This window comes from Pinus tabuliformis, chromosome 7 (assembly GCF_031772625.1).
Source record: "Pinus tabuliformis cultivar Carrire ecotype Pingquan chromosome 7, CPIR1, whole genome shotgun sequence".
Taxonomy (NCBI): domain Eukaryota; kingdom Viridiplantae; phylum Streptophyta; class Pinopsida; order Pinales; family Pinaceae; genus Pinus; species Pinus tabuliformis.
The window spans coordinates 1,698,536,342-1,698,549,028 of NC_142293.1; the positions used below are offsets into that span (position 1 = coordinate 1,698,536,342).

The 12,687-nt window shown below is 37.4% G+C and overlaps 1 pseudogene; it reads right to left on the reverse strand.

Moving 5' to 3' along the window:
* Positions 1-4,317: 4,317 nt before the first annotated feature.
* Positions 4,318-9,433, reverse strand: LOC149255069 (putative methyltransferase At1g29790 pseudogene; annotated as a pseudogene).
* Positions 9,434-12,687: the final 3,254 nt, after the last annotated feature.

The following is a 12,687-nucleotide window of genomic DNA, read 5'->3' on the forward strand; positions in this document are numbered from 1 at the left end:
CCTCATCATGGATTGGGTAATTTGATGCATATTACCCATTTAATGCAGTGATTTAATTTTTTTTAGGGACTTTTGATATGCTATTTGCGGAGGTAATATTTCAATGTTCTTACAATAGGAAAGTTCTCCTTCAGCAGCTAAACCACGTGTCATGATAAGAAGTCAATGAAGAGTTTTGTTTTAAGAATTTGTTGATCTGAGTCCAATCTTCTCAGTGGATAAAGCAGTCAACAATATGTTTGAAGATCTGATCCCTTTGGCACCTCTGCATCAGAATTCTGAAGCTAGCAGTCCTTCCATCCAGTCACCTGTGCTAACATAAATTCAAGTCTTGTAAACAAAGATGTCCAACAAGAAAATTTGTTGAGGATCAAATAAGTGACTCTAGGGATACATATATTTATTTGGATTTGATCAATGAATTAAAGAGAGTCCTATGGAGCAATGAAGAACCAAGTTTTTGGCCTATTTCTCTGAACCACATTAAGAAGGAGCCAAGTGTTCCTATTGTTCTGAGCACAAGAAACAATAAAGGTCTGCTATGCAATGGAGCTATCTCTCTTTTACATTCTAGGCATAAGTATGCTTTTGGATAAGTCTTTTGAAAATAAATTTATTCTCCTAGGAGGCCAAGAAAAGTGCAAGAACACAAGAATATGCCAAAGGTCATTTCATGAAGCCAACCTTGGAGAAAGGATTACTCTGTTCTCGATCTTGTGGTATGGAGGCAGAAATGTTATGGTGGATTGCTTAATATTAAAAAGCAGACACACCTGCACTTCTCAAAATCCAACATGCATGATCGCTGGCCTCATCCCTTTGAGGGTTACTGCCATTAGGGTAGGGCACACTACAGTAAGAATGGCCAGATGACTAATGCCCTTAAGATCTTAATTAAACAAATAACTTGCTGAATTTAATTAACCAGAAATTAAATTTCAGGCCATATCATCAATCACACAATAGATGGAAATTAAATAGTGGAAGCATAAAATAGTTTCACACATACAGAGGTAATTTCTCCTTCAAAATCAGATTTTCATTCTTTCAAAAACACTTACGAAGAAACCTTCACAGTGTGCTAAAATCCAGCAACTCTATGGTCAACAAATCACCCTAAACTGAGCAGTATATTTGGCCCGAGAAGATACGGCATGCTGTATGTCTGGACTGTGTTGCTTTATGGATTGCACGGCCCTATCTGCATGAACATATGGAACTGTTTTGTAAAGTACATGGAACTGCCTGGATCCGTATGAATGTACATATCTGCTCTGCATGGTCTCTCCCTGCTGTCGTATATTCTCTCTTGCTCTTCAATTCAGACAGTGAATCCGGCCTATTCATGCCTCTTTGTTCTCTGAGTTATTGAAAAGAGAAAGTTTTGTTAATGTCGATTGTTTTATCTAAGAAGATGCCTACTTATTCCTTGTGCTTGTAATAAGGCCAAGAAGCCTATGTCACATAAAGCACTGCTATATACTGTCATGATCTGTGAATTTGGCCGACCAGTATAGGTCATTGGAGCTGTGATTTCTTGATCTTCGGGCTATAAAAGAAGAAAGGTGGTGGACTTGTCATTCCACATATTTGTAAGGAAGCAGAGAATCTTTTAAAGGACAGTTCTAAGGTCGTTCATAATTTAAGGAAGTCGAGATTTTGTATGCATATATTTCCAAGCCTTGAAAAGACAATCAGTGGGCATCATATGTCATCTATATTAGTAAAATCAAGGAACCCTATTTTGTGTATTGAAGAAGAGGCCAAGTCCTTATCACTGTTACTAAGAGTTTGGACACAGTACACAAATTCTACATTTCACAGCCATAAAAATAACGCGATTTTACTGTATACCATATCTGCTTGTTATTCCATTCGTAATTAAAGATTTATTTTGTCATTTAGACTCTAGAGTAACCACTTAATCTTCATTTGCTCTTCTAATCAAGTAATAGATCTACGAATCTAACTCTTGAAGTTGGTTGTTTCTGACAGATCTTCCACACAGAGGCGGGTGTTGCAGTCCTCTGAATCTCTTGCTGAACAATTTGTGGTGTTAGAAGATCCCTCAGTGTCTCACAGAAATACATTAGAAGAAGCAATATCATGTGATCAAGAACTCGGGAAAGCAGCTTGCTCTTCCTCTTCATATTCTCTTCTAGCGTTTGGTATATATCAAGGAAACAGTTGTATGATTCCAACATGATAAATAGTTGACTACATTTAAGCAGAGTTTCATAAAAAAGAGGAGAGAGCCGCGATTCCAGCATGATAAATAGTTGACTACATTTAAGCAGAGTTTCATAAAAAAGAGGAGAGAGCCGCGGAGAAACAAATTTGTTTTTGCATTTGATCGCCAGTTTGAAATAAAAGTATTATCTAAAAGTGATTTGCCACCTTTTGATAAAATACCACAATCAAGATAAAGCACTCGTGGGTTCCAAATTGGCTAAAATAACACCTGTGCTGAATGGCCATTTAAGGCTTGGTCTGGTAGTGTTTCATTTGTACCATACTTCATTACCTGCACAACAATACAAATATTATTCTGAATATGCTTTAAGCAATGCTTTCACCAAGTGATCTGTTAGAACTATTAGATGGTTTGTCAAACTATTTCTCAGAATTCTTTTTAAAATGCATCAAATATTTCATCAGTGAACAATAAAAAGCACATCATGCAATCCACATCATCAGGCCAAAGCTTGAATGTGAAAGCTTCTGCACGAGACAGCAAATCCTCTTCGGCACCAGCTCCAAGTGAATATAACTGTTTTTTTATTTAATGAACCTCTGTATCTAATTTCGCATGGTACTTGTGCCCAAATAACCTTTAATCTGGAAGTAAGAGATCGCTTTATGGCCATCTTAGTCGCTATTTCTGTCACAAATTTGTATAGGATAGATCCGGAGCAAATATTTCATTTGAAAGCTTTACAGCCCTTCAAAATCCATTTCATAGATCATACAAAAGTAAAACAAAGTTATACAACCGTAGGTACGATCAGCTATTTGATTAATCACAACCAACAACAACTCCATAAGCCATTGGAAAGTCAACTACAATCAGAGAGAAGATTGTATTTATATGTGGAGCAGAGCTTATCCATGCACAAAAATCTTTAATTTTATCATAGGAAGGAATCTATTTTGAACCAATAGCATGTATACTTTTTTGGGGCTTCATAATATTTGGTGTTCCAATCCTAAAAACTTCATAATTGAAAGTGGCATTATATTATTTGTAGACAACTATGGACCATGCAATTATGTAAGATAAAAATCATGATTTTTGAGAGAGATAAAAAGGAGTATCTTTCTTCTTACTCTAGGTGGAGGTACTTGGGTCTTTGTTAACTACTGATAAAAGTTGTTTGTATTCTTGAGCTTGATGGATTTGTATTCTCCTAGGCTTTCAACAAGTTCTCCTTTTGTTGAGGTATTTTAATCACTTTAACAAAAGAATGAGTAATTTGTAGCTCTATAAATTCATTCATTATGTTATAAGTCATCTTCATCATTGCATTAGCTTGTTCCCTGTATGCTATTCATTAGCTTGATGAAGGGTTGAATGAGGAGTATTATTGAATGCTTTTCCTTTACCTACTTGATTTCTAGGCTTGAACCTACTTAGTTGAGCTCTTGTTTGAATGAAATTCTCTTGATCTTTTTCATAATTTTCATGTTCATCATAGTTTTACGGGGTAAACGTTTGTATGCTATCTTCACATTGCATGCATTCTAGGACATTTGATTCTTGAATTCTTTCATTGGTTGAAGGATCTGAGTACTCATGAAGTTCTTCAAAAGTGCCATTTTCTTTCAAAATGACTACATTTGGATTTGGCGCACAAAATGATCTTGGTCCATGTCCTTTGGGCTTCTAATTTTAATCAATTTGTTCTCTAGAATTCAACATCACCGTTTTTCCTATTTGTCATGAGATAAGCTTATCCTTTCTCTTGATAGGCTTATCTCGATGAATTCCAGTTAATTTGCAGTTTCGCCATTGCAGTCAAAACCTACTAAACATGGCCATTGAATTTCAGCCCTTGACCATTACAGACGAACCATCCACATTTTTTCAAAAATCAATGAAAACCATGGCACGGTAGAAAATCCAGAAATTCATATTGCAGATGTGTTTTATATATTAATATGAATATGAAAATCTTGGAGCCCTAAATCAAACCCAGATACATGAACCATACACTGAAAGTGGCAAATATCTTAAAAACAGGCAAGGGCATCATATATATTCCCATAATTGAAAATTAAAATACATTACAGAGAGAAATGTTTATTTGTTTTAAGTTAAGGGGCCTTAAGCCCATGAAACTTAAAACTGCATCTACAAGTAGCCTGCGCACTGCCTCTTAAGTGGCTTCTCCAAGACAGCAGAGATATACATTTCTTTGAGCTCGGGCCCTCTATCCAACTTAGGGGCAACAGACCATTTCAGCTTCTTATACCCTAGCTGCTCAATCATGGGCACATAGATCTTCAGCTGATCCTTTGTGCAGAAAAAATGATCTAGCCAGAACAGGCCTCCAGGCCTCAGAATCCTGTAGATATCATAGAGTACAAATTCCAGCAGCTGTGAGGGAATCCAATTGCTCAAGACATGCATAGAATGAACAATGTCCAAAGTATTTTCAAAGAATGGCAGCCTCTGTGTTATAGTGATATACATGGGAATAACCCCTCTGGAGGCAATGAAACTGTTGAAGGGCCCGTTCAAGTTCATGGAAGTCGTACCTGTATGATACAGAAGAAAAGATACTGGTATAGAAATATCAAAAGCACCTGCACTTCAACTCCGCCTCAAGTAGGACACAAAAAATAAGCAAAACCTGATGCTTACTTCAATCTCTAGGGTACCAGGTTCATTGTCGGGACAACTGGTATTCAAAGAGGTTATATCTGACCAATGAATCTCCATATTTCTCTTCAAACCACCCTCCAGGACTTCCCAAACAAGTCTACGCTTTGCATCATAGCATTTTACCACCAAGTCTCCTTCATATCTTGAAATACGCTGGCATCATCAGCATCTTTATGTCAATGCAATCTTGCTAAATGTGCATTACTTACTACCATATCATGAGTTTCCATCAGTGGCTATCAAAAGGCTTGTTCAGGTGAACAAAAAATATTTAATATGTTCTGACAAGATTGAAGAATTTAATATGCAAACTTAGCTGTATTAATTTCTTATGCATATTACCTCCCAAGAACCAATTCTCAAAACCAACGCTGGGAAGTTTGAGGCCTTGTACTTGTCAGCAATAGCCGGTCCTGGTGCACACTTTGATTCATTCTTTATCCCCACCTCCAGGCTGGAATTATTTATAGCTAAGGGAGCTGCTGAGTCCCCTTCAGAAAGATTCATTTGAATAAGTTCTATGAATGAAGGTGTTTTCTTCAGCGTTAAACCCAATGGACTAGCCTCCTCGAATGGATGCAACAAAAATCCTGGAGAGAATGCCGTGCTTGTTACAGGGCTCCCCTGCTAATCCACCAAAACATGAAATAGAAGCATCATTGCCAAAGAGAATAGAAGGTAGATACAAAAACAAACTAAGGAAATCCACACCATGCAATGCCTCAACGAAGTTTTGTAGAAGCACACAACTTTCTTAAATTCCTCAACAATGTCAAAAGACATATATTCAATTCTTGATACCCTATAAAAAAATCAAGATTCTCAAGACATTCAAAATTTATTAATGACCAACCAGGTAAAAACAAAAATCTATTTGAGGTTGTAAACAAATTCAGAGTGCCACTAATACGGCAAACATCGTATTATTGACGATTTAAACAGATTTTGGGCAAAAACGTATTTTGAGCAAATGATGTTTTATTTAATTTTGCCCAACAGAATTTCAGGGCTCAAACATAGCTTCATACTTGTAAGTCACCAACATTCTTGAAGTACTCTGGGAGGTTTCAACCAATTGCTTATCCATTTACACTTTCATTCATAACAGTCTTGGTGACCCAGGGTACTCTTCAAATCACTTTTCTCAAAACATTTCAACATAGCCGTTGGAAAAAGGGAGGTGAATTGAATAGTTAAAAACTTAAAGACTCTTTTACTCCACCTCTACAGGTCCTAAGGAGAGATGTTTATTTGGTTTTGCACTAGCAAAGCTCAAGGCTCAATCTTAACTTTATGCTTATGTTCCACTCACATTATAGATGAGGCTTAGCAGTTCTGCATAAATTTTCAAACATCATAGCCGTTGGAAAAAGGGAGGTAAATTGAATGGTTAAAAACTTAAAAATCTTTAACTCCATCTCTGCATGTCCTAAGGAGAGATGTTTATTTGGTTTTGCTTTCTAGATGTGGCTTAGCAGCTCTGCACCAGCTTCTTAGAAATTTTCAAACATTTCATTTCACTCGTTGCAATCATGGTGAACCAGGTCCCTCTCCAAATCACTCTCCCCAACTCCATCTGTATTCTCACAGGCTGCTGATATGGATACCTTTAGGCTCCTTTCGGCCTAGAGACAAACCCTGATCCATTTATTTCAAAAATAAAGACTCACCCAAAGCAAACTGCACTCCATAAAAATGAAAAGAACAATGAATATGTCCTGTAACAACCATAGGATTAAAGTCTATTTGTTGGTTTTATAACTCATACTACAACATATAATCAAACTCAACATAATCAATGATGGGTATGTTCATGCAGGCCAGATTCGTAATAAAAAAAAAAGCTAAAACTCAAATAAAGGACTTGAAAAATAAAAATATAAACAATGAGCATTATTCACTGGGAAAATTACCAGATGATACTTGGTGCGCTTGTGTCTTAGATGGCGTTCTTCACCAGCAGTTTCATCCACATCTATTTTTGTAGTGCCATCGTGATATTTAGTCATAAGATCGCTAGCCATGATTGCTAAAAACTCTCTCCTAAAACCCGGCTCCATTTCCACCACGGTTAAATCTAGGCCCAAAAACAAGGTTCAGTTCTTATTATTGCTATCATAAAAGCTGCCCTAAATTGCTCCCTGCACCATGATGCCGCTTCACTCGAACTAAAATATATATATATATATATATATATATATATATATATATATATATATAATCAAGCTGAATATAAATAAAAGACAAGCTCCCAAGTTCGATTTTCCCTATTCTTCCATTATGTTAATTAGCACATTCAATCAAAATCATCAAATTCGCAGCAACCTGCAAATCCACTTATTCTTCTCTCAATAACCTCCTTTCTGCAGATTTCAAAGCTCGATTATAACTGAAACCCAAAGCTCGATTATGACTGAAACCCAAAGCTCGATTATGGCTGAGACCCAATTCACCTAGTACAGAGAAGATAAGAGAAATGTGATCGAAGCCTCGAAAAAAAGGAGGGAATGCCAATGGCTGAGTGGGTTTCTAATCAATTTGTCTGCGTTCGAATCGGAGGAAATTTTTTGACAACAAAATGGAAAGGACCACCGATAGTTCCTGAATGGGTGATCGAAACATGCAATCTCGATGATGCCCAGTGGCAATCTCGATGATACCCAGTGGCAAATCTGCTCAACCCACCTGTACATACTTTCGATTTTTCCCTTCTTCGCCCCCTTATATTTTCATGTTTGCTTACCCGATGGCCCCGTCATATCATGGGACCGCCTGGCAGCATGCTGTGAGGGAATCCAATTGCTCAAGACATGCATAGAATGAACAATGTCCAAAGTATTTTCAAAGAATGGCAGCCTCTGTGTTATAGTGATATACATGGGAATAACCCCTCTAGAGGCAATGAAACTGTTGAAGGGCCTGTTCAAGTTCATGGAAGTCGTAATAATTGTTACATTCCACTCCCTCATTCTCACGGCGAAAGTTCTTGTTCCTCCTCCGATGTCCAACCCAATTCGAATTGTCTTCTTCTTCAAATTCAAGACCTCGTCGACAGAGTAATCCATGGAGCCACCGCCATTAGGGTGGGACAGACTACAGGAAGAACGCAATCCTGGTGGACTGCTTAATATCCAATACGCATCATCACCCAGCCTCGCCCCTTTGAGACTCTTGCCTTCAGATAGAACACACTACAGCAAGAATGTAACCCTGGGGGACTGCCTAGGATTCAGTATCCACCATCAACCAGCCTCATACCTTCGAGATTTAGTAGACACGCCTGAACTTCTCAAAATACATTATACCCTGTCTCCCAGCCTCGTGCCTTTGAGATTTCCTGCCATTTGGGTAGGGTCCATTATAGTAAGAATGTAATATGGGTGGACTGCATGGTATCCAATATGCATCATTACCCCAATCTCATCCCCTTTGAGATTCCTGCCATGAGGATAGGGCATACTACAGTAAGAATGGAATCCTCGTGGACAGTTTATTTTTAGAAAGTAGACACACCCACTACTCAAAATGAATATGCACCATTTCCCATCCTCATTCCTTTGAGACTTCCTACCGTTAGGGATCAGGACAGGTCACACTACATTATGAACTGAACACTGATGGAATGCTTAGTGTCTGACATGCGCCATCGCACAGTCTCATCCCTTTGAAACTCCTACCATTAGTTTAGGGCAGACTACAACAAGAAAGGAATTCAAGAGGACTGCCTAGTATCTAATATGCACCATCACACATCCTCTGCCCTTTGAGACTCTTGCCATTTGGGTAGGTCACAGTGGACACAACAGTGAAAAATGAAATCCTGGTGGACTTCTTAATATTAGAAAGCGGACACACCTGCACTTCTCAAAATCCAACATGCATGATCGTTGGCCTCATCCCTTTGAGGGTTACTGCCATTAGGGTAGGGCACACTACAGTAAGAATAGCCGGATGACTAATGTCGTTATGATCTTAAATAAACAAATAACTTGCTGAATTTAATTAACCAGAAATTAAATTTCAGGCCATATCATCAATCACACAATAGCTGGAAATTAAATAGTGGAAGCATAAAACAGTTTCACACATACAGAGGTAATTTCTCCTTCAAAATCAGATTTTCATTCTTTCAAAAACACTTACGAAGAAACCTTCACAGTGTGCTAAAATCCAGCAGCTCTATGGTCAACAAATCACCCTAAACTGAGCAGCATAGTTGGCCCGAGAAGATACGACATGCTGTATGTCTGGATTGTGTTGCTTTATGGATTGCACGACCCTATCTGCATGAACATATGGAACTGTTTTGTAAACTACATGGAACTGCCTAGATCCGTATGAATGTACATATATGCTCTGCATGGTCTCCTCGACAGAGTAATCCATGGAGCCACTGCCATTTACCTACCTGGTTTTCTCCCGGCCTTGAAGATTGAAGCAATCTTTGCAGTCATCGAAGCCCTTCTGGTATTTTCTCTGAATGAGTTAGGAGTAATCCTTGCAAGAATATGCAGTCCAGACGACACTGGAATCAGGGGCTTTTCCCATGCTCGGCGCACAGATGTCAAGTGGAAAGTGGAATGTTTTAAAATTTTTTTTAATGTTTTAAAACATTTTTTATTAAATCAGACGACTGATTTTTGTTCAATCGTCTAACAAAAGATCTAACGGCTACAATTAGGACAGAAAGGCATTTGGGGGAGTTCATTTCAGAGGGAAACGCCTTACGGCGTAATTATTGAGTGTTTTTATTGTTTTAAAAAGGATTATATGGAAATATGTTATTTTATTTCAATTTTACGGATGGGATCAATAAATTTTGAATACCTGAATGTAAGTTTGTTTATCTTTAAATTTATGAAGTCTAGATTAATTGGATTGAGTTAGGTTTAGTTTAAATTTTATGGAGAGGGATTGAAGACCAAAGTTATTTTTGGGGAACCCAATTATCTTATCTTAAGAAGTTTTCAAGCTCAAGTTAAACTGAACTCATCACAATTATGGTGATAGCATTTGTTAGTGGGTAGATCTTTTTGCATTTAATGTAATCATGGTGATAGCATTTTCTAATAGGTTAATCTTTCTTGCATTTAATTTAGTTAAAAAAGGAATAGTTTGTTTATATTTAATAAATTTAAAAATAAATGTACATAGTAATAATTAATTAAAAAAATTATCTTTAATAATTTAAAATAATAATAATATATTTTTAAAAAATAATTAAAGGTAACCATGGCTAAAAGTTAAATGCAACATTTTTTTTTTTAAAATTAACTATTTCTTTTATTTACAACTCATTACTAAGGAGATGGTGAATTTTCTCTATCAAAACTTAAGATGGCACAAAAAATGCATTTTACTTTTGTGATTTATCTACTTTATTAATGTCATAGCACAATGCAAAGATTTGAATGATTAAGATCAACACAAATTATGCATGGAGCCTAGTCATATTTTCTATCTTTGCTCGCAAACGAATAGACCTTGTCACTAAAGAGTTGTAACTTGATTAGCTTAAGTTGTAACAATGAGGAGAAGAGCACTGTGAGCATGGAAAGAAACCCACCACTAAAAAATTACTAACGATAGTAGTAGCTTCAATGTAGGAGAATTATATGGTAGGGATATTGACAAGTGCCAATAATTCAGGGCTTGCAATTTGTGGATTTGAAATAACTTAGGTTGTTATTGTATTATGACTCTTGCTCATGTTGTTCTAGAAGATTCAATTGCAAGTGTTGATTGAGGATCTCCATTTTGTGTAGATTGGCAATCAGTTTTAGAGGTAAACATTATAGTTATAAATGCTTCAAATTTTCTTCCCTCTTTAATCCCTAGCACTAGTGGAGGTAACATTTAAAATGGAAAAATTAGTGATTTTATAAACATAACTAATATGGATTAGATCATCATATTGCTTGTCATCTATCTCAATGCTTTTAGAGTGGAAAAATTGGAGGAATTAACTTACAAGATCATCTTTACCGATGAGTCCCAATTTGGAGAGTTGTGCTCTAAAACCTTCCATGGCCATTTTGAGGCATTAAATGATGGTTTTGGGGGCCAAACTTTCACGCTTTTGCTCTAGACCCCAAGAAATTTTTTTACACTCAGAGACCTTTCCAACCATGCAAGAATCATGTAAATGTTCATATGCAAAATTTATGCTTCTTACAAGTTGACCTACCATGTTTGACCACTATAGTTCCAATGGATGCCACGTCAACTTTATTATTCATGCATATGGGGCTAGCCACATGTGGGCTATGAAGAAGACTTTGGAAGGTTCAAACCCAAAACTCTAGTTGAAAGTTGAAAGAGTCAAACCTTACACCTGGTTGGCTATTGGCTATGTTATAAATCGGGCCACTAAGAGGAGTGGGGGTTCCATTTGATGCTATTGGATTTTGTTCTATATAGAACAAAGCAACTGAGAGTAGGAAAACAAAATAGCATAATAGAGGGGATTAATATTCTATAACAACCTTCCAAGTCATGGGTCTTAGGTGATTCCATAGAGATTACCTCTTGATTTGAAGTTGCACATTTTCCATAGCAAAGAAAAGAGAGCAAAGCAGCCTTCTAGCTGGGTTTTCTCATGTAAGGGTTTCCCAAGGAAAATATTTGTGTCTATTGTGGATGATGCTTATATTCCTTTCAGTTTTATATTTTTTGCATTTTAGTTAACTTTATTAATTAAGCATCTGTCCAAGGTGCTTTCTAAGACAAAGAAGGGGGTGGGCAAGTTGTCATCGTCCCACTTAGCCAAAGGACCAAGGGACATGGTATCATTCCCCCATGGTAAATAAGAATGTATTACTCCAAATTGCATTTAGATCGTCATTCAAAACATTAATACTCTAAGCATCCTCCACTCAGAACTTAATTATATTTCATGCAAACAATCTGTCAGTTGGGACTCCACTTGTTTAAAGTACCAGGCAATGTTAATTTTGGTCATGGCTCTACACATTCTCACCTAGATCGAGCTCAACTTCAAAGCAGTTGATGACTAATGCAACCAATATGTCTCGTCAACAGTGGCCTGCAATAGCTCTAATTATCGTTCTTTGTTGACCTGGTCCTCAGTGCTTTGGCTTGGAAAAAATCAGCATCACAAGTTAGGCAACTACCATTTCAGTGGAGTTGCTCCTTTTTCTCTATGGCGTTGTAGTGTAGATGATAATTTCCAAATTTCTCACAACTTTAAGCTCATTTTGCACTTACTTTCTTCTTACATGTTAAACAATTGTTTAGCCACTCATGTGCCCAAGATCCTACGCAATTAGAGTTTAAACACTCATTATGTAACCACGCCTCCCACATTTACCCAATTTCATTGGCCTGCTAGGGTAAACATGAGACGAGAGCTACTATGACATGAACCAACCTCCTAACTCTAGTTAAGGAAGTGGGTCCTATAGCTAACCACCGATTGACAACTCGCAACATTCCACAGGGCTACAGGGACACTCAAGGGCCAAAGAAACACCCCAGGTGACCAAACCCTAAGTTGGGGCTCCCTTTTCACACAACTTAACCCCCAACTGCATGGATGACAAGGCCTCCACGAGGTTGAAGGCCTCCAACTGCACTCACAAGCTTGCATAAGTGCGGTTGTGACCCAAATTGTCCAGTTCAGAGGGTGCAGTCTTGAGATCATAACCTCAATTCCAGGTCAGCCTCCAAACCATTGCCCATAACTTCCTGAGACTTCTTAAAAACATTAACGACATGACAACAAGGCTAAACATACAAACTTGAAGGTAGAACTTGACCTAGACTGCATAGAACATAACATA